This window comes from Lepisosteus oculatus, unplaced genomic scaffold (assembly GCF_040954835.1).
Source record: "Lepisosteus oculatus isolate fLepOcu1 unplaced genomic scaffold, fLepOcu1.hap2 HAP2_SCAFFOLD_75, whole genome shotgun sequence".
Taxonomy (NCBI): Eukaryota; Metazoa; Chordata; class Actinopteri; order Semionotiformes; family Lepisosteidae; genus Lepisosteus; species Lepisosteus oculatus.
In genome coordinates, this window is record NW_027168309.1 from 15373 (window position 1) to 38152 (window position 22780).

General features: G+C 48.9%; 15 non-coding genes across 15 annotated transcripts; 5 read left to right on the forward strand and 10 right to left on the reverse strand.

Moving 5' to 3' along the window:
- Positions 1–2442: 2442 nt before the first annotated feature.
- Positions 2443–2515, reverse strand: trnak-cuu (transfer RNA lysine (anticodon CUU)). Its single transcript has one exon. It is a non-coding gene; the product is annotated as a tRNA-Lys (tRNA).
- An 821-nt stretch (positions 2516–3336) lies between these two features.
- trnam-cau (transfer RNA methionine (anticodon CAU)) lies at positions 3337–3408 on the reverse strand. The gene has a single exon. It is a non-coding gene; the product is annotated as a tRNA-Met (tRNA).
- A 279-nt stretch (positions 3409–3687) lies between these two features.
- On the forward strand, positions 3688–3770 carry trnal-cag (transfer RNA leucine (anticodon CAG)). The gene has a single exon. It is a non-coding gene; the product is annotated as a tRNA-Leu (tRNA).
- A 2791-nt stretch (positions 3771–6561) lies between these two features.
- trnak-cuu (transfer RNA lysine (anticodon CUU)) lies at positions 6562–6634 on the reverse strand. The gene has a single exon. It is a non-coding gene; the product is annotated as a tRNA-Lys (tRNA).
- An 821-nt stretch (positions 6635–7455) lies between these two features.
- On the reverse strand, positions 7456–7527 carry trnam-cau (transfer RNA methionine (anticodon CAU)). The gene has a single exon. It is a non-coding gene; the product is annotated as a tRNA-Met (tRNA).
- Positions 7528–7806: 279 nt separating this feature from the next.
- On the forward strand, positions 7807–7889 carry trnal-cag (transfer RNA leucine (anticodon CAG)). Its single transcript has one exon. It is a non-coding gene; the product is annotated as a tRNA-Leu (tRNA).
- Positions 7890–10680: 2791 nt separating this feature from the next.
- Positions 10681–10753, reverse strand: trnak-cuu (transfer RNA lysine (anticodon CUU)). The gene has a single exon. It is a non-coding gene; the product is annotated as a tRNA-Lys (tRNA).
- An 821-nt stretch (positions 10754–11574) lies between these two features.
- On the reverse strand, positions 11575–11646 carry trnam-cau (transfer RNA methionine (anticodon CAU)). Its single transcript has one exon. It is a non-coding gene; the product is annotated as a tRNA-Met (tRNA).
- A 279-nt stretch (positions 11647–11925) lies between these two features.
- trnal-cag (transfer RNA leucine (anticodon CAG)) lies at positions 11926–12008 on the forward strand. The gene has a single exon. It is a non-coding gene; the product is annotated as a tRNA-Leu (tRNA).
- Positions 12009–14799: 2791 nt separating this feature from the next.
- On the reverse strand, positions 14800–14872 carry trnak-cuu (transfer RNA lysine (anticodon CUU)). Its single transcript has one exon. It is a non-coding gene; the product is annotated as a tRNA-Lys (tRNA).
- An 821-nt stretch (positions 14873–15693) lies between these two features.
- trnam-cau (transfer RNA methionine (anticodon CAU)) lies at positions 15694–15765 on the reverse strand. Its single transcript has one exon. It is a non-coding gene; the product is annotated as a tRNA-Met (tRNA).
- A 279-nt stretch (positions 15766–16044) lies between these two features.
- Positions 16045–16127, forward strand: trnal-cag (transfer RNA leucine (anticodon CAG)). Its single transcript has one exon. It is a non-coding gene; the product is annotated as a tRNA-Leu (tRNA).
- A 2791-nt stretch (positions 16128–18918) lies between these two features.
- On the reverse strand, positions 18919–18991 carry trnak-cuu (transfer RNA lysine (anticodon CUU)). The gene has a single exon. It is a non-coding gene; the product is annotated as a tRNA-Lys (tRNA).
- An 821-nt stretch (positions 18992–19812) lies between these two features.
- Positions 19813–19884, reverse strand: trnam-cau (transfer RNA methionine (anticodon CAU)). The gene has a single exon. It is a non-coding gene; the product is annotated as a tRNA-Met (tRNA).
- A 279-nt stretch (positions 19885–20163) lies between these two features.
- Positions 20164–20246, forward strand: trnal-cag (transfer RNA leucine (anticodon CAG)). Its single transcript has one exon. It is a non-coding gene; the product is annotated as a tRNA-Leu (tRNA).
- Positions 20247–22780: the final 2534 nt, after the last annotated feature.

Consider the following 22780-nt stretch of genomic DNA (forward strand, 5'->3'; position numbering starts at 1 on the left):
GGCTCGCCGTCAAGCAATCCATCCCTGGTCTCCCACGTGACAGGCGGGGATACGCACCACTATACTAACGAGGAGCGCTTGCTTGGCGCTTGAAGACACTTCCTCTTGCGGCTACTACTGTTTCCGGTTTCGTCTTTTCTTTTCATTCCTCCCAGAGGAGCGCATGAAAACGTTTCCATCTGCGCCATCCTCACCCCTCCAATGCTATGGTCCCTGCTCCTCCTGGTGCACTGCAAACACTCATTCAGCCGGTTCTTTCAGTTTGAATAATTAGGTCTTCAAAGGCTGGAAGTAGGGCGCAAAAGACATGCCAATGCCAAAAGCGTGGCTGTGTGCTTCCAGCTGTGAAATGTCACTGGTGGATGTTGAAGACATTACTTCCAAGGCAGCAGGTCCAAGCGATTTAGCGTTTGTACAAGAAGCAGGAAGAGAGAAACGGCACTCCGCCTTTTTCTGGGCAGGCCGAAGCGACAGGAGAAGGGCGCCGTAGTGGGCAGGATTCGAGCCGACGCGGGGAGACCCCAATGGCTTTCTAGCCCATCGTCTTAACCGCTCGGCCACGACTACAGGGAGCGCCGCCGCCGCCGGCTTGCGATCATTTAACACGGAGGGCGAGGCGGCGGCGGTAACCTTTTTCAATGTCGCTCTCCGCTTCCCCCCAAAAAAAAGCCAAATGACATGCTAGCACTCGGACACCCTTCAGAAGACTGAAGGGTGGCTTAAAGCTGGAAGGATTAGGTCTCCCCGTTCCGACGCGACAATCGAACTTCCTTAGGCAGAGAGAAAGCAACATCGAGGAGCGTCAACAAGACTTTAGAAGCTGCGCCACACGCCACTTTCAGTCGCAGTCACAGCAGTTTTAAAGGCAGGAATCGCCTTTGCGAACGCCATGAGAAACAGAACGCAAGCTCAGGTCCTGCGGTTTAACAAACAGCCACGGCTTTCATGCGACTGGACATTTCTTTTCTGGAGCGAATTCACTTTCAACTTCAAGAAATTCACACAACTTGCGAAATACGAAATACAAATCTGGCTCATCGCTGCACAAGAAATACCGCCGGCTGGCAAGAAAATGACAACGGTGTTTTTCCTTAACGAAAAACTTCCCATGGAGAAAAACAACGGCTGTGCGTCTCTGTCGGCATGATTCAGTTTAATGCAAGTATTCATTCTCCTCCTGGAAAATACAGCTTGCGAAAGATGAAATACAATTCTTGGCTTTTCTGGGTGAGTGCAGAAGAAATCCTGCCGGCTGGCAGAAGAATTCCAGCCTTTTTTACTCTTTAACCAGAAACTTGCGAATGATACAAAGCAAGCGGGGTGCGTTTCTGTGCAGCTGTTAACTGAACAGCTGCTGCTTCAAGCCCACCCAGGGCTCATTCCGATTTCAACATCATGCCCCCTGAAGGTAGACTGGATTTCTTTGCGAAGCATTCACCTTTTGGACGTTTCAGGAAAGGTGCGTGTCGATGCCAGACTTGAAAAGCTTTCCATACAAAGAAACAACATAGTGCTTTTGATTGATGGGAAACGGCAAGAGCGGTTTGAGCAGCTCCGGCCTCTCAACCGCTTTACAATGTGATCGGCACCTCGGTAGCCAGTTTAGAAGGCTGAAAAGGATGCTGGAAGCACAGCGACGTTCTAAAACCAGCGCTTGAAAAGCATCTGCATACATAAAATGTCCATTTCCCCAAAGCTGAATCTGCATCTTCAGAAGATTGTCAGCTATACGTTTTCGTTCTTTGTTTCCTTTTTTTACGACAAGCTTTCGAGAAATGAACTGTCTATTGTGATGAAGGCTGCATTAGAAATTGTGCATCTAGCTTAGTTCAATGAAATCGGGAGGTGCACCTGTCTCAAGCGGATGGCTCTTTGCAGGCACACTACGGAAACCTGCGGGCGCAAGTTGGGAGAAGTGACTCTTGCAGAGTGTTGAGCTTCGAGAAGAGGGCTCCGCTCAGGAAGATATTTCCACATGTTGAAGAGTCGCTTTTCGCCCTTTCTTTCCCACATTTTTCCAGTGCGGTTATTGATCGCGTTCAAAATGTTTTCCCAACGTACGTGTTACCTGCAAAATCACAGTGAAACTGTTATGCCCAAAAGATTCCTAATAGTTATTGTATTAGAATAGCTCTCCAATTTCTTAGCCTTCGTACACGCAATGTTTAAGGAAACGCTAGAGTAAATGAAACTGTAAATAGACAGGAGCTCTTCTTAGTTTTCATACAAGTTATGATGGCTGCAGCTCCTATCTGCGTCCCGGTGACCGGAGCCAAGGGATTATCTGCGGAACCCTTGATTTATCTCTCGGGCAAGGAGCTAGATACGCCCTTTTCATCTCGGTTTGATCACACCTGTGCATTAAAACGCAGTGCTCGGTACCATCGAGGTGTAAGAGGTTCAAGGATGAGCGGGAAACTTTGTTAATAAGGAGACGGGCACCGCCCAACGTGGGGCTCGAACCCACGACCCTGAGATTAAGAGTCTCATGCTCTACCGACTGAGCTAGCCGGGCGCCGGTGGAGCTGGTGGTTAACTTGTCCCTGTTGACGGCAATTTGACAAGGTATACTTCCTGGCTTTTCATCATGTGCTGACCGGATTCGAGAGTAGCACACCCTGTTCTTTGTTGATTACTGTACCTCCAGCAGCGCAAATGTCAGTAATCATTGAAATGTACGACCTACAATCTCCTCAGCATGCCCGCGTGGACTCCTCAGTGATCATCCTTCTACGTTCTGCTGTAGTTTTCATGCAAGTGAAAACCGTGCTCCAAATAACAGCGGCACAGTTGTATCCTGCGGTAAGCATTCTTCTAATTCCATCGTTTTGCTCCAGGTAAAAGGTAGCGCATCATAGTGTTGATATTCCAAGGTTTCAGAGTCCGTATTGGATGGCTTGGATGCAGACATCGCTCAGAGCTCCCAGTATGATTTTCCCGAGTTCAGTTTTGCAGTGTTTTAGTGCTTTACTACTTCCAGTGGGCCTTTGAATGCTCTGCTAAGTAGAGACGTGACATAATTACTAATGCGACCGAGTGTGCTGGCTGTTCCTGGTTCGTAATGATTAACGCGAGAAATCAATATAAACATAACTGCTTCGATTTCGAGGTTCAGTTGAAGCTTTCAAAGAAACTATCAAAGACCTCAGAACAACCGAAGACACATTTGGTCATCTCCGTATTGGTGAAGATTAAAGAGTCCCGCAAGTGTCAAGCTTGCACAAACACACACGAGAGAGAAACTCAGGACAGAATTTAAAGAAAGGGAGATGCAGACTATTTGAAGGCACTTTGCTAACCCAATGGCATGCTTATGAATCGTGCATAGGACACACGTAGCAGAGGATGGTTTCGATCCATCGACCTCTGGGTTATGGGCCCAGCACGCTTCCGCTGCGCCACTCTGCTGACGGCCTCTCTGCGTGTGGCGCACAACTGCTCTTTTTATTTCCTACATAAGTGATGAAAGAGTTGAAAGTTTCAACGACAAACGCAGACGTCACTTTGAGCGCTTGGTGTTGTAGCACAAATCATCACATGCTGCTCTACACTGGATTATAAAAGCCGACACATTTTCCAAACATTTTAATGCTGGAGTCACACTGTAGTATTAATAACAGTGCGATACTCGAGGAGCGTAGTGGGATCGCGGTGGCTCATCAGACCGCCCCGGGACAGGGGGCCCGCGTCAGGATGGCCGAGCGGTCTAAGGCGCTGCGTTCAGGTCGCAGTCTCCCCTGGAGGCGTGGGTTCGAATCCCACTCCTGACAAAAAGCTTGCTCAGTGCCGTCTCCAGTCGGGTGCAAATGGGTGAAGCAGCCTGACGCAGGGAACGTGCGCCGATAGGCGTAGGTGTATCCCCTGCCTCTTCCGATTTAGCTCGTGCTCCATAGGATGGAAGCGGATGCTCTGGCTTTTTGACTCGAATATAACCTGATCACAACAGAAGGCCGTGCAGCCCAGTGCTGGTTTAAGAATGCCTCGTGTCTTCAGGCCCCTATTCCTTCAGGTTACCCCTTTGGAATAGTCGTCCGAAAAAGACAGGAAAGGAAAAGCATGTAAGCTCCCACACACTGCGTTAGCATTAGCGGTTGGAATCTGATGGGAGAAAAGCAACCTGGCTCGCCGTCAAGCAATCCATCCCTGGTCTCCCACGTGACAGGCGGGGATACGCACCACTATACTAACGAGGAGCGCTTGCTTGGCGCTTGAAGACACTTCCTCTTGCGGCTACTACTGTTTCCGGTTTCGTCTTTTCTTTTCATTCCTCCCAGAGGAGCGCATGAAAACGTTTCCATCTGCGCCATCCTCACCCCTCCAATGCTATGGTCCCTGCTCCTCCTGGTGCACTGCAAACACTCATTCAGCCGGTTCTTTCAGTTTGAATAATTAGGTCTTCAAAGGCTGGAAGTAGGGCGCAAAAGACATGCCAATGCCAAAAGCGTGGCTGTGTGCTTCCAGCTGTGAAATGTCACTGGTGGATGTTGAAGACATTACTTCCAAGGCAGCAGGTCCAAGCGATTTAGCGTTTGTACAAGAAGCAGGAAGAGAGAAACGGCACTCCGCCTTTTTCTGGGCAGGCCGAAGCGACAGGAGAAGGGCGCCGTAGTGGGCAGGATTCGAGCCGACGCGGGGAGACCCCAATGGCTTTCTAGCCCATCGTCTTAACCGCTCGGCCACGACTACAGGGAGCGCCGCCGCCGCCGGCTTGCGATCATTTAACACGGAGGGCGAGGCGGCGGCGGTAACCTTTTTCAATGTCGCTCTCCGCTTCCCCCCAAAAAAAAGCCAAATGACATGCTAGCACTCGGACACCCTTCAGAAGACTGAAGGGTGGCTTAAAGCTGGAAGGATTAGGTCTCCCCGTTCCGACGCGACAATCGAACTTCCTTAGGCAGAGAGAAAGCAACATCGAGGAGCGTCAACAAGACTTTAGAAGCTGCGCCACACGCCACTTTCAGTCGCAGTCACAGCAGTTTTAAAGGCAGGAATCGCCTTTGCGAACGCCATGAGAAACAGAACGCAAGCTCAGGTCCTGCGGTTTAACAAACAGCCACGGCTTTCATGCGACTGGACATTTCTTTTCTGGAGCGAATTCACTTTCAACTTCAAGAAATTCACACAACTTGCGAAATACGAAATACAAATCTGGCTCATCGCTGCACAAGAAATACCGCCGGCTGGCAAGAAAATGACAACGGTGTTTTTCCTTAACGAAAAACTTCCCATGGAGAAAAACAACGGCTGTGCGTCTCTGTCGGCATGATTCAGTTTAATGCAAGTATTCATTCTCCTCCTGGAAAATACAGCTTGCGAAAGATGAAATACAATTCTTGGCTTTTCTGGGTGAGTGCAGAAGAAATCCTGCCGGCTGGCAGAAGAATTCCAGCCTTTTTTACTCTTTAACCAGAAACTTGCGAATGATACAAAGCAAGCGGGGTGCGTTTCTGTGCAGCTGTTAACTGAACAGCTGCTGCTTCAAGCCCACCCAGGGCTCATTCCGATTTCAACATCATGCCCCCTGAAGGTAGACTGGATTTCTTTGCGAAGCATTCACCTTTTGGACGTTTCAGGAAAGGTGCGTGTCGATGCCAGACTTGAAAAGCTTTCCATACAAAGAAACAACATAGTGCTTTTGATTGATGGGAAACGGCAAGAGCGGTTTGAGCAGCTCCGGCCTCTCAACCGCTTTACAATGTGATCGGCACCTCGGTAGCCAGTTTAGAAGGCTGAAAAGGATGCTGGAAGCACAGCGACGTTCTAAAACCAGCGCTTGAAAAGCATCTGCATACATAAAATGTCCATTTCCCCAAAGCTGAATCTGCATCTTCAGAAGATTGTCAGCTATACGTTTTCGTTCTTTGTTTCCTTTTTTTACGACAAGCTTTCGAGAAATGAACTGTCTATTGTGATGAAGGCTGCATTAGAAATTGTGCATCTAGCTTAGTTCAATGAAATCGGGAGGTGCACCTGTCTCAAGCGGATGGCTCTTTGCAGGCACACTACGGAAACCTGCGGGCGCAAGTTGGGAGAAGTGACTCTTGCAGAGTGTTGAGCTTCGAGAAGAGGGCTCCGCTCAGGAAGATATTTCCACATGTTGAAGAGTCGCTTTTCGCCCTTTCTTTCCCACATTTTTCCAGTGCGGTTATTGATCGCGTTCAAAATGTTTTCCCAACGTACGTGTTACCTGCAAAATCACAGTGAAACTGTTATGCCCAAAAGATTCCTAATAGTTATTGTATTAGAATAGCTCTCCAATTTCTTAGCCTTCGTACACGCAATGTTTAAGGAAACGCTAGAGTAAATGAAACTGTAAATAGACAGGAGCTCTTCTTAGTTTTCATACAAGTTATGATGGCTGCAGCTCCTATCTGCGTCCCGGTGACCGGAGCCAAGGGATTATCTGCGGAACCCTTGATTTATCTCTCGGGCAAGGAGCTAGATACGCCCTTTTCATCTCGGTTTGATCACACCTGTGCATTAAAACGCAGTGCTCGGTACCATCGAGGTGTAAGAGGTTCAAGGATGAGCGGGAAACTTTGTTAATAAGGAGACGGGCACCGCCCAACGTGGGGCTCGAACCCACGACCCTGAGATTAAGAGTCTCATGCTCTACCGACTGAGCTAGCCGGGCGCCGGTGGAGCTGGTGGTTAACTTGTCCCTGTTGACGGCAATTTGACAAGGTATACTTCCTGGCTTTTCATCATGTGCTGACCGGATTCGAGAGTAGCACACCCTGTTCTTTGTTGATTACTGTACCTCCAGCAGCGCAAATGTCAGTAATCATTGAAATGTACGACCTACAATCTCCTCAGCATGCCCGCGTGGACTCCTCAGTGATCATCCTTCTACGTTCTGCTGTAGTTTTCATGCAAGTGAAAACCGTGCTCCAAATAACAGCGGCACAGTTGTATCCTGCGGTAAGCATTCTTCTAATTCCATCGTTTTGCTCCAGGTAAAAGGTAGCGCATCATAGTGTTGATATTCCAAGGTTTCAGAGTCCGTATTGGATGGCTTGGATGCAGACATCGCTCAGAGCTCCCAGTATGATTTTCCCGAGTTCAGTTTTGCAGTGTTTTAGTGCTTTACTACTTCCAGTGGGCCTTTGAATGCTCTGCTAAGTAGAGACGTGACATAATTACTAATGCGACCGAGTGTGCTGGCTGTTCCTGGTTCGTAATGATTAACGCGAGAAATCAATATAAACATAACTGCTTCGATTTCGAGGTTCAGTTGAAGCTTTCAAAGAAACTATCAAAGACCTCAGAACAACCGAAGACACATTTGGTCATCTCCGTATTGGTGAAGATTAAAGAGTCCCGCAAGTGTCAAGCTTGCACAAACACACACGAGAGAGAAACTCAGGACAGAATTTAAAGAAAGGGAGATGCAGACTATTTGAAGGCACTTTGCTAACCCAATGGCATGCTTATGAATCGTGCATAGGACACACGTAGCAGAGGATGGTTTCGATCCATCGACCTCTGGGTTATGGGCCCAGCACGCTTCCGCTGCGCCACTCTGCTGACGGCCTCTCTGCGTGTGGCGCACAACTGCTCTTTTTATTTCCTACATAAGTGATGAAAGAGTTGAAAGTTTCAACGACAAACGCAGACGTCACTTTGAGCGCTTGGTGTTGTAGCACAAATCATCACATGCTGCTCTACACTGGATTATAAAAGCCGACACATTTTCCAAACATTTTAATGCTGGAGTCACACTGTAGTATTAATAACAGTGCGATACTCGAGGAGCGTAGTGGGATCGCGGTGGCTCATCAGACCGCCCCGGGACAGGGGGCCCGCGTCAGGATGGCCGAGCGGTCTAAGGCGCTGCGTTCAGGTCGCAGTCTCCCCTGGAGGCGTGGGTTCGAATCCCACTCCTGACAAAAAGCTTGCTCAGTGCCGTCTCCAGTCGGGTGCAAATGGGTGAAGCAGCCTGACGCAGGGAACGTGCGCCGATAGGCGTAGGTGTATCCCCTGCCTCTTCCGATTTAGCTCGTGCTCCATAGGATGGAAGCGGATGCTCTGGCTTTTTGACTCGAATATAACCTGATCACAACAGAAGGCCGTGCAGCCCAGTGCTGGTTTAAGAATGCCTCGTGTCTTCAGGCCCCTATTCCTTCAGGTTACCCCTTTGGAATAGTCGTCCGAAAAAGACAGGAAAGGAAAAGCATGTAAGCTCCCACACACTGCGTTAGCATTAGCGGTTGGAATCTGATGGGAGAAAAGCAACCTGGCTCGCCGTCAAGCAATCCATCCCTGGTCTCCCACGTGACAGGCGGGGATACGCACCACTATACTAACGAGGAGCGCTTGCTTGGCGCTTGAAGACACTTCCTCTTGCGGCTACTACTGTTTCCGGTTTCGTCTTTTCTTTTCATTCCTCCCAGAGGAGCGCATGAAAACGTTTCCATCTGCGCCATCCTCACCCCTCCAATGCTATGGTCCCTGCTCCTCCTGGTGCACTGCAAACACTCATTCAGCCGGTTCTTTCAGTTTGAATAATTAGGTCTTCAAAGGCTGGAAGTAGGGCGCAAAAGACATGCCAATGCCAAAAGCGTGGCTGTGTGCTTCCAGCTGTGAAATGTCACTGGTGGATGTTGAAGACATTACTTCCAAGGCAGCAGGTCCAAGCGATTTAGCGTTTGTACAAGAAGCAGGAAGAGAGAAACGGCACTCCGCCTTTTTCTGGGCAGGCCGAAGCGACAGGAGAAGGGCGCCGTAGTGGGCAGGATTCGAGCCGACGCGGGGAGACCCCAATGGCTTTCTAGCCCATCGTCTTAACCGCTCGGCCACGACTACAGGGAGCGCCGCCGCCGCCGGCTTGCGATCATTTAACACGGAGGGCGAGGCGGCGGCGGTAACCTTTTTCAATGTCGCTCTCCGCTTCCCCCCAAAAAAAAGCCAAATGACATGCTAGCACTCGGACACCCTTCAGAAGACTGAAGGGTGGCTTAAAGCTGGAAGGATTAGGTCTCCCCGTTCCGACGCGACAATCGAACTTCCTTAGGCAGAGAGAAAGCAACATCGAGGAGCGTCAACAAGACTTTAGAAGCTGCGCCACACGCCACTTTCAGTCGCAGTCACAGCAGTTTTAAAGGCAGGAATCGCCTTTGCGAACGCCATGAGAAACAGAACGCAAGCTCAGGTCCTGCGGTTTAACAAACAGCCACGGCTTTCATGCGACTGGACATTTCTTTTCTGGAGCGAATTCACTTTCAACTTCAAGAAATTCACACAACTTGCGAAATACGAAATACAAATCTGGCTCATCGCTGCACAAGAAATACCGCCGGCTGGCAAGAAAATGACAACGGTGTTTTTCCTTAACGAAAAACTTCCCATGGAGAAAAACAACGGCTGTGCGTCTCTGTCGGCATGATTCAGTTTAATGCAAGTATTCATTCTCCTCCTGGAAAATACAGCTTGCGAAAGATGAAATACAATTCTTGGCTTTTCTGGGTGAGTGCAGAAGAAATCCTGCCGGCTGGCAGAAGAATTCCAGCCTTTTTTACTCTTTAACCAGAAACTTGCGAATGATACAAAGCAAGCGGGGTGCGTTTCTGTGCAGCTGTTAACTGAACAGCTGCTGCTTCAAGCCCACCCAGGGCTCATTCCGATTTCAACATCATGCCCCCTGAAGGTAGACTGGATTTCTTTGCGAAGCATTCACCTTTTGGACGTTTCAGGAAAGGTGCGTGTCGATGCCAGACTTGAAAAGCTTTCCATACAAAGAAACAACATAGTGCTTTTGATTGATGGGAAACGGCAAGAGCGGTTTGAGCAGCTCCGGCCTCTCAACCGCTTTACAATGTGATCGGCACCTCGGTAGCCAGTTTAGAAGGCTGAAAAGGATGCTGGAAGCACAGCGACGTTCTAAAACCAGCGCTTGAAAAGCATCTGCATACATAAAATGTCCATTTCCCCAAAGCTGAATCTGCATCTTCAGAAGATTGTCAGCTATACGTTTTCGTTCTTTGTTTCCTTTTTTTACGACAAGCTTTCGAGAAATGAACTGTCTATTGTGATGAAGGCTGCATTAGAAATTGTGCATCTAGCTTAGTTCAATGAAATCGGGAGGTGCACCTGTCTCAAGCGGATGGCTCTTTGCAGGCACACTACGGAAACCTGCGGGCGCAAGTTGGGAGAAGTGACTCTTGCAGAGTGTTGAGCTTCGAGAAGAGGGCTCCGCTCAGGAAGATATTTCCACATGTTGAAGAGTCGCTTTTCGCCCTTTCTTTCCCACATTTTTCCAGTGCGGTTATTGATCGCGTTCAAAATGTTTTCCCAACGTACGTGTTACCTGCAAAATCACAGTGAAACTGTTATGCCCAAAAGATTCCTAATAGTTATTGTATTAGAATAGCTCTCCAATTTCTTAGCCTTCGTACACGCAATGTTTAAGGAAACGCTAGAGTAAATGAAACTGTAAATAGACAGGAGCTCTTCTTAGTTTTCATACAAGTTATGATGGCTGCAGCTCCTATCTGCGTCCCGGTGACCGGAGCCAAGGGATTATCTGCGGAACCCTTGATTTATCTCTCGGGCAAGGAGCTAGATACGCCCTTTTCATCTCGGTTTGATCACACCTGTGCATTAAAACGCAGTGCTCGGTACCATCGAGGTGTAAGAGGTTCAAGGATGAGCGGGAAACTTTGTTAATAAGGAGACGGGCACCGCCCAACGTGGGGCTCGAACCCACGACCCTGAGATTAAGAGTCTCATGCTCTACCGACTGAGCTAGCCGGGCGCCGGTGGAGCTGGTGGTTAACTTGTCCCTGTTGACGGCAATTTGACAAGGTATACTTCCTGGCTTTTCATCATGTGCTGACCGGATTCGAGAGTAGCACACCCTGTTCTTTGTTGATTACTGTACCTCCAGCAGCGCAAATGTCAGTAATCATTGAAATGTACGACCTACAATCTCCTCAGCATGCCCGCGTGGACTCCTCAGTGATCATCCTTCTACGTTCTGCTGTAGTTTTCATGCAAGTGAAAACCGTGCTCCAAATAACAGCGGCACAGTTGTATCCTGCGGTAAGCATTCTTCTAATTCCATCGTTTTGCTCCAGGTAAAAGGTAGCGCATCATAGTGTTGATATTCCAAGGTTTCAGAGTCCGTATTGGATGGCTTGGATGCAGACATCGCTCAGAGCTCCCAGTATGATTTTCCCGAGTTCAGTTTTGCAGTGTTTTAGTGCTTTACTACTTCCAGTGGGCCTTTGAATGCTCTGCTAAGTAGAGACGTGACATAATTACTAATGCGACCGAGTGTGCTGGCTGTTCCTGGTTCGTAATGATTAACGCGAGAAATCAATATAAACATAACTGCTTCGATTTCGAGGTTCAGTTGAAGCTTTCAAAGAAACTATCAAAGACCTCAGAACAACCGAAGACACATTTGGTCATCTCCGTATTGGTGAAGATTAAAGAGTCCCGCAAGTGTCAAGCTTGCACAAACACACACGAGAGAGAAACTCAGGACAGAATTTAAAGAAAGGGAGATGCAGACTATTTGAAGGCACTTTGCTAACCCAATGGCATGCTTATGAATCGTGCATAGGACACACGTAGCAGAGGATGGTTTCGATCCATCGACCTCTGGGTTATGGGCCCAGCACGCTTCCGCTGCGCCACTCTGCTGACGGCCTCTCTGCGTGTGGCGCACAACTGCTCTTTTTATTTCCTACATAAGTGATGAAAGAGTTGAAAGTTTCAACGACAAACGCAGACGTCACTTTGAGCGCTTGGTGTTGTAGCACAAATCATCACATGCTGCTCTACACTGGATTATAAAAGCCGACACATTTTCCAAACATTTTAATGCTGGAGTCACACTGTAGTATTAATAACAGTGCGATACTCGAGGAGCGTAGTGGGATCGCGGTGGCTCATCAGACCGCCCCGGGACAGGGGGCCCGCGTCAGGATGGCCGAGCGGTCTAAGGCGCTGCGTTCAGGTCGCAGTCTCCCCTGGAGGCGTGGGTTCGAATCCCACTCCTGACAAAAAGCTTGCTCAGTGCCGTCTCCAGTCGGGTGCAAATGGGTGAAGCAGCCTGACGCAGGGAACGTGCGCCGATAGGCGTAGGTGTATCCCCTGCCTCTTCCGATTTAGCTCGTGCTCCATAGGATGGAAGCGGATGCTCTGGCTTTTTGACTCGAATATAACCTGATCACAACAGAAGGCCGTGCAGCCCAGTGCTGGTTTAAGAATGCCTCGTGTCTTCAGGCCCCTATTCCTTCAGGTTACCCCTTTGGAATAGTCGTCCGAAAAAGACAGGAAAGGAAAAGCATGTAAGCTCCCACACACTGCGTTAGCATTAGCGGTTGGAATCTGATGGGAGAAAAGCAACCTGGCTCGCCGTCAAGCAATCCATCCCTGGTCTCCCACGTGACAGGCGGGGATACGCACCACTATACTAACGAGGAGCGCTTGCTTGGCGCTTGAAGACACTTCCTCTTGCGGCTACTACTGTTTCCGGTTTCGTCTTTTCTTTTCATTCCTCCCAGAGGAGCGCATGAAAACGTTTCCATCTGCGCCATCCTCACCCCTCCAATGCTATGGTCCCTGCTCCTCCTGGTGCACTGCAAACACTCATTCAGCCGGTTCTTTCAGTTTGAATAATTAGGTCTTCAAAGGCTGGAAGTAGGGCGCAAAAGACATGCCAATGCCAAAAGCGTGGCTGTGTGCTTCCAGCTGTGAAATGTCACTGGTGGATGTTGAAGACATTACTTCCAAGGCAGCAGGTCCAAGCGATTTAGCGTTTGTACAAGAAGCAGGAAGAGAGAAACGGCACTCCGCCTTTTTCTTGGCAGGCCGAAGCGACAGGAGAAGGGCGCCGTAGTGGGCAGGATTCGAGCCGACGCGGGGAGACCCCAATGGCTTTCTAGCCCATCGCCTTAACCGCTCGGCCACGACTACAGGGAGCGCCGCCGCCGCCGGCTTGCGATCATTTAACACGGAGGGCGAGGCAGCGGCGGTAACCTTTTTCAATGTCGCTCTCCGCTTCCCCCCAAAAAAAAGCCAAATGACATGCTAGCACTCGGACACCCTTCAGAAGACTGAAGGGTGGCTTAAAGCTGGAAGGATTAGGTCTCCCCGTTCCGACGCGACAATCGAGCTTCCTTAGGCAGAGAGAAAGCAACATCGAGGAGCGTCAACAAGACTTTAGAAGCTGCGCCACACGCCACTTTCAGTCGCAGTCACAGCAGTTTTAAAGGCAGGAATCGCCTTTGCGAACGCCATGAGAAACAGAACGCAAGCTCAGGTCCTGCGGTTTAACAAACAGCCACGGCTTTCATGCGACTGGACATTTCTTTTCTGGAGCGAATTCACTTTCAACTTCAAGAAATTCACACAACTTGCGAAATACGAAATACAAATCTGGCTCATCGCTGCACAAGAAATACCGCCGGCTGGCAAGAAAATGACAACGGTGTTTTTCCTTAACGAAAAACTTCCCATGGAGAAAAACAACGGCTGTGCGTCTCTGTCGGCTTGATTCAGTTTAATGCAAGTATTCATTCTCCTCCTGGAAAATACAGCTTGCGAAAGATGAAATACAATTCTTGGCTTTTCTGGGTGAGTGCAGAAGAAATCCTGCCGGCTGGCAGAAGAATTCCAGCCTTTTTTACTCTTTAACCAGAAACTTGCGAATGATACAAAGCAAGCGGGGTGCGTTTCTGTGCAGCTGTTAACTGAACAGCTGCTGCTTCAAGCCCACCCAGGGCTCATTCCGATTTCAACATCATGCCCCCTGAAGGTAGACTGGATTTCTTTGCGAAGCATTCACCTTTTGGACGTTTCAGGAAAGGTGCGTGTCGATGCCAGACTTGAAAAGCTTTCCATACAAAGAAACAACATAGTGCTTTTGATTGATGGGAAACGGCAAGAGCGGTTTGAGCAGCTCCGGCCTCTCAACCGCTTTACAATGTGATCGGCACCTCGGTAGCCAGTTTAGAAGGCTGAAAAGGATGCTGGAAGCACAGCGACGTTCTAAAACCAGCGCTTGAAAAGCATCTGCATACATAAAATGTCCATTTCCCCAAAGCTGAATCTGCATCTTCAGAAGATTGTCAGCTATACGTTTTCGTTCTTTGTTTCCTTTTTTTACGACAAGCTTTCGAGAAATGAACTGTCTATTGTGATGAAGGCTGCATTAGAAATTGTGCATCTAGCTTAGTTCAATGAAATCGGGAGGTGCACCTGTCTCAAGCGGATGGCTCTTTGCAGGCACACTACGGAAACCTGCGGGCGCAAGTTGGGAGAAGTGACTCTTGCAGAGTGTTGAGCTTCGAGAAGAGGGCTCCGCTCAGGAAGATATTTCCACATGTTGAAGAGTCGCTTTTCGCCCTTTCTTTCCCACATTTTTCCAGTGCGGTTATTGATCGCGTTCAAAATGTTTTCCCAACGTACGTGTTACCTGCAAAATCACAGTGAAACTGTTATGCCCAAAAGATTCCTAATAGTTATTGTATTAGAATAGCTCTCCAATTTCTTAGCCTTCGTACACGCAATGTTTAAGGAAACGCTAGAGTAAATGAAACTGTAAATAGACAGGAGCTCTTCTTAGTTTTCATACAAGTTATGATGGCTGCAGCTCCTATCTGCGTCCGGGTGACCGGAGCCAAGGGATTATCTGCGGAACCCTTGATTTATCTCTCGGGCAAGGAGCTAGATACGCCCTTTTCATCTCGGTTTGATCACACCTGTGCATTAAAACGCAGTGCTCGGTACCATCGAGGTGTAAGAGGTTCAAGGATGAGCGGGAAACTTTGTTAATAAGGAGACGGGCACCGCCCAACGTGGGGCTCGAACCCACGACCCTGAGATTAAGAGTCTCATGCTCTACCGACTGAGCTAGCCGGGCGCCGGTAGAGCTGGTGGTTAACTTGTCCCTGTTGACGGCAATTTGACAAGGTATACTTCCTGGCTTTTCATCATGTGCTGACCGGATTCGAGAGTAGCACACCCTGTTCTTTGTTGATTACTGTACCTCCAGCAGCGCAAATGTCAGTAATCATTGAAATGTACGACCTACAATCTCCTCAGCATGCCCGCGTGGACTCCTCAGTGATCATCCTTCTACGTTCTGCTGTAGTTTTCATGCAAGTGAAAACCGTGCTCCAAATAACAGCGGCACAGTTGTATCCTGCGGTAAGCATTCTTCTAATTCCATCGTTTTGCTCCAGGTAAAAGGTAGCGCATCATAGTGTTGATATTCCAAGGTTTCAGAGTCCGTATTGGATGGCTTGGATGCAGACATCGCTCAGAGCTCCCAGTATGATTTTCCCGAGTTCAGTTTTGCAGTGTTTTAGTGCTTTACTACTTCCAGTGGGCCTTTGAATGCTCTGCTAAGTAGAGACGTGACATAATTACTAATGCGACCGAGTGTGCTGGCTGTTCCTGGTTCGTAATGATTACAGTGAGAAATCAATATAAACATAACTGCTTCGATTTCGAGGTTCAGTTGAAGCTTTCAAAGAAACTATCAAAGACCTCAGAACAACCGAAGACACATTTGGTCATCTCCGTATTGGTGAAGATTAAAGAGTCCCGCAAGTGTCAAGCTTGCACAAACACACACGAGAGAGAAACTCAGGACAGAATTTAAAGAAAGGGAGATGCAGACTATTTGAAGGCACTTTGCTAACCCAATGGCATGCTTATGAATCGTGCATAGGACACACGTAGCAGAGGATGGTTTCGATCCATCGACCTCTGGGTTATGGGCCCAGCACGCTTCCGCTGCGCCACTCTGCTGACGGCCTCTCTGCGTGTGGCGCACAACTGCTCTTTTTATTTCCTACATAAGTGATGAAAGAGTTGAAAGTTTCAACGACAAACGCAGACGTCACTTTGAGCGCTTGGTGTTGTAGCACAAATCATCACATGCTGCTCTACACTGGATTATAAAAGCCGACACATTTTCCAAACATTTTAATGCTGGAGTCACACTGTAGTATTAATAACAGTGCGATACTCGAGGAGCGTAGTGGGATCGCGGTGGCTCATCAGACCGCCCCGGGACAGGGGGCCCGCGTCAGGATGGCCGAGCGGTCTAAGGCGCTGCGTTCAGGTCGCAGTCTCCCCTGGAGGCGTGGGTTCGAATCCCACTCCTGACAAAAAGCTTGCTCAGTGCCGTCTCCAGTCGGGTGCAAATGGGTGAAGCAGCCTGACGCAGGGAACGTGCGCCGATAGGCGTAGGTGTATCCCCTGCCTCTTCCGATTTAGCTCGTGCTCCATAGGATGGAAGCGGATGCTCTGGCTTTTTGACTCGAATATAACCTGATCACAACAGAAGGCCGTGCAGCCCAGTGCTGGTTTAAGAATGCCTCGTGTCTTCAGGCCCCTATTCCTTCAGGTTACCCCTTTGGAATAGTCGTCCGAAAAAGACGGGAAAGGAAAAGCATGTAAGCTCCCACACACTGCGTTAGCATTAGCGGTTGGAATCTGATGGGAGAAAAGCAACCTGGCTCGCCGTCAAGCAATCCATCCCTGGTCTCCCACGTGACAGGCGGGGATACGCACCACTATACTAACGAGGAGCGCTTGCTTGGCGCTTGAAGACACTTCCTCTTGCGGCTACTACTGTTTCCGGTTTCGTCTTTTCTTTTCATTCCTCCCAGAGGAGCGCATGAAAACGTTTCCATCTGCGCCATCCTCACCCCTCCAATGCTATGGTCCCTGCTCCTCCTGGTGCACTGCAAACACTCATTCAGCCGGTTCTTTCAGTTTGAATAATTAGGTCTTCAAAGGCTGGAAGTAGGGCGCAAAAGACATGCCAATGCCAAAAGCGTGGCTGTGTGCTTCCAGCTGTGAAATGTCACTGGTGGATGTTGAAGACATTACTTCCAAGGCAGCAGGTCCAAGCGATTTAGCGTTTGTACAAGAAGCAGGAAGAGAGAAACGGCACTCCGCCTTTTTCTGGGCAGGCCGAAGCGACAGGAGAAGGGCGCCGTAGTGGGCAGGATTCGAGCCGACGCGGGGAGACCCCAATGGCTTTCTAGCCCATCGCCTTAACCGCTCGGCCACGACTACAGGGAGCGCCGCCGCCGCCGGCTTGCGATCATTTAACACGGAGGGCGAGGCAGCGGCGGTAACCTTTTTCAATGTCGCTCTCCGCTTCCCCCCAAAAAAAAGCCAAATGACATGCTAGCACTCGGACACCCTTCAGAAGACTGAAGGGTGGCTTAAAGCTGGAAGGATTAGGTCTCCCCGTTCCGACGCGACAATCGAGCTTCCTTAGGCAGAGAGAAAGCAACATCGAGGAGCGTCAACAAGACTTTAGAAGCTGCGCCACACGCCACTTTCAGTCGCAGTCACAGCAGTTTTAAAGGCAGGAATCGCCTTTGCGAACGCCATGAGAAACAGAACGCAAGCTCAGGTCCTGCGGTTTAACAAACAGCCACGGCTTTCATGCGACTGGACATTTCTTTTCTGGAGCGAATTCACTTTCAACTTCAAGAAATTCACACAACTTGCGAAATACGAAATACAAATCTGGCTCATCGCTGCACAAGAAATACCGCCGGCTGGCAAGAAAATGACAACGGTGTTTTTCCTTAACGAAAAACTTCCCATGGAGAAAAACAACGGCTGTGCGTCTCTGTCGGCTTGATTCAGTTTAATGCAAGTATTCATTCTCCTCCTGGAAAATACAGCTTGCGAAAGATGAAATACAATTCTTGGCTTTTCTGGGTGAGTGCAGAAGAAATCCTGCCGGCTGGCAGAAGAATTCCAGCCTTTTTTACTCTTTAACCAGAAACTTGCGAATGATACAAAGCAAGCGGGGTGCGTTTCTGTGCAGCTGTTAACTGAACAGCTGCTGCTTCAAGCCCACCCAGGGCTCATTCCGATTTCAACATCATGCCCCCTGAAGGTAGACTGGATTTCTTTGCGAAGCATTCACCTTTTGGACGTTTCAGGAAAGGTGCGTGTCGATGCCAGACTTGAAAAGCTTTCCATACAAAGAAACAACATAGTGCTTTTGATTGATGGGAAACGGCAAGAGCGGTTTGAGCAGCTCCGGCCTCTCAACCGCTTTACAATGTGATCGGCACCTCGGTAGCCAGTTTAGAAGGCTGAAAAGGATGCTGGAAGCACAGCGACGTTCTAAAACCAGCGCTTGAAAAGCATCTGCATACATAAAATGTCCATTTCCCCAAAGCTGAATCTGCATCTTCAGAAGATTGTCAGCTATACGTTTTCGTTCTTTGTTTCCTTTTTTTACGACAAGCTTTCGAGAAATGAACTGTCTATTGTGATGAAGGCTGCATTAGAAATTGTGCATCTAGCTTAGTTCAATGAAATCGGGAGGTGCACCTGTCTCAAGCGGATGGCTCTTTGCAGGCACACTACGGAAACCTGCGGGCGCAAGTTGGGAGAAGTGACTCTTGCAGAGTGTTGAGCTTCGAGAAGAGGGCTCCGCTCAGGAAGATATTTCCACATGTTGAAGAGTCGCTTTTCGCCCTTTCTTTCCCACATTTTTCCAGTGCGGTTATTGATCGCGTTCAAAATGATTTCCCAACGTACGTGTTACCTGCAAAATCACAGTGAAACTGTTATGCCCAAAAGATTCCTAATAGTTATTGTATTAGAATAGCTCTCCAATTTCTTAGCCTTCGTACACGCAATGTTTAAGGAAACGCTAGAGTAAATGAAACTGTAAATAGACAGGAGCTCTTCTTAGTTTTCATACAAGTTATGATGGCTGCAGCTCCTATCTGCGTCCGGGTGACCGGAGCCAAGGGATTATCTGCGGAACCCTTGATTTATCTCTCGGGCAAGGAGCTAGATACGCCCTTTTCATCTCGGTTTGATCACACCTGTGCATTAAAACGCAGTGCTCGGTACCATCGAGGTGTAAGAGGTTCAAGGATGAGCGGGAAACTTTGTTAATAAGGAGACGGGCACCGCCCAACGTGGGGCTCGAACCCACGACCCTGAGATTAAGAGTCTCATGCTCTACCGACTGAGCTAGCCGGGCGCCGGTAGAGCTGGTGGTTAACTTGTCCCTGTTGACGGCAATTTGACAAGGTATACTTCCTGGCTTTTCATCATGTGCTGACCGGATTCGAGAGTAGCACACCCTGTTCTTTGTTGATTACTGTACCTCCAGCAGCGCAAATGTCAGTAATCATTGAAATGTACGACCTACAATCTCCTCAGCATGCCCGCGTGGACTCCTCAGTGATCATCCTTCTACGTTCTGCTGTAGTTTTCATGCAAGTGAAAACCGTGCTCCAAATAACAGCGGCACAGTTGTATCCTGCGGTAAGCATTCTTCTAATTCCATCGTTTTGCTCCAGGTAAAAGGTAGCGCATCATAGTGTTGATATTCCAAGGTTTCAGAGTCCGTATTGGATGGCTTGGATGCAGACATCGCTCAGAGCTCCCAGTATGATTTTCCCGAGTTCAGTTTTGCAGTGTTTTAGTGCTTTACTACTTCCAGTGGGCCTTTGAATGCTCTGCTAAGTAGAGACGTGACATAATTACTAATGCGACCGAGTGTGCTGGCTGTTCCTGGTTCGTAATGATTACAGTGAGAAATCAATATAAACATAACTGCTTCGATTTCGAGGTTCAGTTGAAGCTTTCAAAGAAACTATCAAAGACCTCAGAACAACCGAAGACACATTTGGTCATCTCCGTATTGGTGAAGATTAAAGAGTCCCGCAAGTGTCAAGCTTGCACAAACACACACGAGAGAGAAACTCAGGACAGAATTTAAAGAAAGGGAGATGCAGACTATTTGAAGGCACTTTGCTAACCCAATGGCATGCTTATGAATCGTGCATAGGACACACGTAGCAGAGGATGGTTTCGATCCATCGACCTCTGGGTTATGGGCCCAGCACGCTTCCGCTGCGCCACTCTGCTGACGGCCTCTCTGCGTGTGGCGCACAACTGCTCTTTTTATTTCCTACATAAGTGATGAAAGAGTTGAAAGTTTCAACGACAAACGCAGACGTCACTTTGAGCGCTTGGTGTTGTAGCACAAATCATCACATGCTGCTCTACACTGGATTATAAAAGCCGACACATTTTCCAAACATTTTAATGCTGGAGTCACACTGTAGTATTAATAACAGTGCGATACTCGAGGAGCGTAGTGGGATCGCGGTGGCTCATCAGACCGCCCCGGGACAGGGGGCCCGCGTCAGGATGGCCGAGCGGTCTAAGGCGCTGCGTTCAGGTCGCAGTCTCCCCTGGAGGCGTGGGTTCGAATCCCACTCCTGACAAAAAGCTTGCTCAGTGCCGTCTCCAGTCGGGTGCAAATGGGTGAAGCAGCCTGACGCAGGGAACGTGCGCCGATAGGCGTAGGTGTATCCCCTGCCTCTTCCGATTTAGCTCGTGCTCCATAGGATGGAAGCGGATGCTCTGGCTTTTTGACTCGAATATAACCTGATCACAACAGAAGGCCGTGCAGCCCAGTGCTGGTTTAAGAATGCCTCGTGTCTTCAGGCCCCTATTCCTTCAGGTTACCCCTTTGGAATAGTCGTCCGAAAAAGACGGGAAAGGAAAAGCATGTAAGCTCCCACACACTGCGTTAGCATTAGCGGTTGGAATCTGATGGGAGAAAAGCAACCTGGCTCGCCGTCAAGCAATCCATCCCTGGTCTCCCACGTGACAGGCGGGGATACGCACCACTATACTAACGAGGAGCGCTTGCTTGGCGCTTGAAGACACTTCCTCTTGCGGCTACTACTGTTTCCGGTTTCGTCTTTTCTTTTCATTCCTCCCAGAGGAGCGCATGAAAACGTTTCCATCTGCGCCATCCTCACCCCTCCAATGCTATGGTCCCTGCTCCTCCTGGTGCACTGCAAACACTCATTCAGCCGGTTCTTTCAGTTTGAATAATTAGGTCTTCAAAGGCTGGAAGTAGGGCGCAAAAGACATGCCAATGCCAAAAGCGTGGCTGTGTGCTTCCAGCTGTGAAATGTCACTGGTGGATGTTGAAGACATTACTTCCAAGGCAGCAGGTCCAAGCGATTTAGCGTTTGTACAAGAAGCAGGAAGAGAGAAACGGCACTCCGCCTTTTTCTGGGCAGGCCGAAGCGACAGGAGAAGGGCGCCGTAGTGGGCAGGATTCGAGCCGACGCGGGGAGACCCCAATGGCTTTCTAGCCCATCGCCTTAACCGCTCGGCCACGACTACAGGGAGCGCCGCCGCCGCCGGCTTGCGATCATTTAACACGGAGGGCGAGGCAGCGGCGGTAACCTTTTTCAATGTCGCTCTCCGCTTCCCCCCAAAAAAAAGCCAAATGACATGCTAGCACTCGGACACCCTTCAGAAGACTGAAGGGTGGCTTAAAGCTGGAAGGATTAGGTCTCCCCGTTCCGACGCGACAATCGAGCTTCCTTAGGCAGAGAGAAAGCAACATCGAGGAGCGTCAACAAGACTTTAGAAGCTGCGCCACACGCCACTTTCAGTCGCAGTCACAGCAGTTTTAAAGGCAGGAATCGCCTTTGCGAACGCCATGAGAAACAGAACGCAAGCTCAGGTCCTGCGGTTTAACAAACAGCCACGGCTTTCATGCGACTGGACATTTCTTTTCTGGAGCGAATTCACTTTCAACTTCAAGAAATTCACACAACTTGCGAAATACGAAATACAAATCTGGCTCATCGCTGCACAAGAAATACCGCCGGCTGGCAAGAAAATGACAACGGTGTTTTTCCTTAACGAAAAACTTCCCATGGAGAAAAACAACGGCTGTGCGTCTCTGTCGGCTTGATTCAGTTTAATGCAAGTATTCATTCTCCTCCTGGAAAATACAGCTTGCGAAAGATGAAATACAATTCTTGGCTTTTCTGGGTGAGTGCAGAAGAAATCCTGCCGGCTGGCAGAAGAATTCCAGCCTTTTTTACTCTTTAACCAGAAACTTGCGAATGATACAAAGCAAGCGGGGTGCGTTTCTGTGCAGCTGTTAACTGAACAGCTGCTGCTTCAAGCCCACCCAGGGCTCATTCCGATTTCAACATCATGCCCCCTGAAGGTAGACTGGATTTCTTTGCGAAGCATTCACCTTTTGGACGTTTCAGGAAAGGTGCGTGTCGATGCCAGACTTGAAAAGCTTTCCATACAAAGAAACAACATAGTGCTTTTGATTGATGGGAAACGGCAAGAGCGGTTTGAGCAGCTCCGGCCTCTCAACCGCTTTACAATGTGATCGGCACCTCGGTAGCCAGTTTAGAAGGCTGAAAAGGATGCTGGAAGCACAGCGACGTTCTAAAACCAGCGCTTGAAAAGCATCTGCATACATAAAATGTCCATTTCCCCAAAGCTGAATCTGCATCTTCAGAAGATTGTCAGCTATACGTTTTCGTTCTTTGTTTCCTTTTTTTACGACAAGCTTTCGAGAAATGAACTGTCTATTGTGATGAAGGCTGCATTAGAAATTGTGCATCTAGCTTAGTTCAATGAAATCGGGAGGTGCACCTGTCTCAAGCGGATGGCTCTTTGCAGGCACACTACGGAAACCTGCGGGCGCAAGTTGGGAGAAGTGACTCTTGCAGAGTGTTGAGCTTCGAGAAGAGGGCTCCGCTCAGGAAGATATTTCCACATGTTGAAGAGTCGCTTTTCGCCCTTTCTTTCCCACATTTTTCCAGTGCGGTTATTGATCGCGTTCAAAATGTTTTCCCAACGTACGTGTTACCTGCAAAATCACAGTGAAACTGTTATGCCCAAAAGATTCCTAATAGTTATTGTATTAGAATAGCTCTCCAATTTCTTAGCCTTCGTACACGCAATGTTTAAGGAAACGCTAGAGTAA